Below are 1498 nucleotides of genomic sequence, written 5' to 3' on the forward strand. Positions count from 1 at the left end.
GGAATGGTTGTTGGTTTGGCTGGGGAATTATTTGTTCTGGTTGTTGTGGGAATGGTAGTTGGGGCTGGGGAAATGGTTGTTGGGGTTGCTGGGGAAATGGCTGTTGTGGTTGCAGAGGGAACGATTGTTGGGTCTGGGGAAATGGTTGTTGTGGTTGCCAAGGAAATGGTTGTTGGGGCTGTGGAAAAGGTTGTTGTGGTTGCTGGGGGAATGGTTGTTGTGGTTGTAGGGGGGTCGGTTGTTGGGGTTGGGGAAATGGTTGTTGTGATTGCTGGGGAAATTGTTGTTGGGGTGTAGGAAATGGTTGTTGCAATGGATATGGTTGATGTGATGGATATGGTTGTTGTGGATATGACTGCTGTGGAAATGGTTGTTGTTAATGGGAAAATGATTGTTGAGGTGATTGTAACTCTTTGTTGCTAGGGTTTAGCTGCCTAGCGGCAGTGGCGATGTTCATCGCCATGGCAAGGAGGACAAAGATGAGAAAGGTCTTCATGTTGGATTTGTGGTTACTACTGCTTGCTTGCCTTTGATGCTTGTGGTCTAGGTGTGTGAAGTTTGGATGATGGAAGGTGGCCTTGGTGGTGCATGTGTATTTATAGTTTTCATGGCATGGCTTGCTTTCATCTATGCACTCGCTTTTTGAAAAAGTGCATCAATGCTTATCCAACTAGTCATTTGGTTTGTTGTGTTTGGTGCAACTACTTACTAGCAAGATTTTGGATTTTCATGATAGTTGCTTTTTGTTGAAATCATCTGGTTGTAAGGAATGTTGGATAATGACCAATGACTCATCTTCTTCACTTTACGCTGCAAACATTGTTCAAGATTATGTCCCTTTTTGAAATTTAGTTTGTGAAGCTCTACATGTTGTTAGGCTTATCCATATTGGCATAGCTTGAGTGGAACTAAGTTTCTAAGCTTGTGTGCGTCATTATGATGGATCACACTATTAATGTGACGATTTTTCTAGAAATTATCTTTCCAAAACTAAGTTTATGTTTTTTTTGCCCAATATGATTGTAAGACAGATAACCAAACATGACTCATCAAATAACAAGATAAACCGAGTAGCAAGTTGGGGGTTATAAGTTATAACATGGACTTTTCTCTAAGATACACCATCTTGTCTTGCATGCTCTATGGATTTGAAAAGCATCTACTAATTTAGATGCAATTGAAACAAAAGTAGACCAGAAAGATAAGCAATGAAATGAGAATACTATTATGTGAAGCTCTACATGTCTGGTAAGCAGTAAGATACTGGATACATCTATATCTTCAATCTTGATAGTTTTTCTCATCCTTATCAACTCTTTATTGGCTGCTTTTATTGTAGTCATCCCTTAAATAAAAATCACTTAAAGATAAGTTTGGGAGCTAGTACCAGCATCTATCATGTACAAGATACAAAACTAAGGCACATATAGTAGTCTATTGACCATATTTAATTTCTTGTGATGTGAAAGCATGTGGAGTAGCATGTGGATTATAAGTT

The 1498-nt window shown here is 39.2% G+C and overlaps 1 pseudogene; it reads right to left on the reverse strand.

Moving 5' to 3' along the window:
• Nucleotides 1-562, reverse strand: part of LOC119349948 — a 1465-nt pseudogene extending 903 nt beyond the window's left edge.
• Nucleotides 563-1498: the final 936 nt, after the last annotated feature.

This window comes from Triticum dicoccoides, chromosome 1B (genome assembly GCF_002162155.2).
Source record: "Triticum dicoccoides isolate Atlit2015 ecotype Zavitan chromosome 1B, WEW_v2.0, whole genome shotgun sequence".
NCBI classification, from domain to species: Eukaryota; Viridiplantae; Streptophyta; class Magnoliopsida; order Poales; family Poaceae; genus Triticum; species Triticum dicoccoides.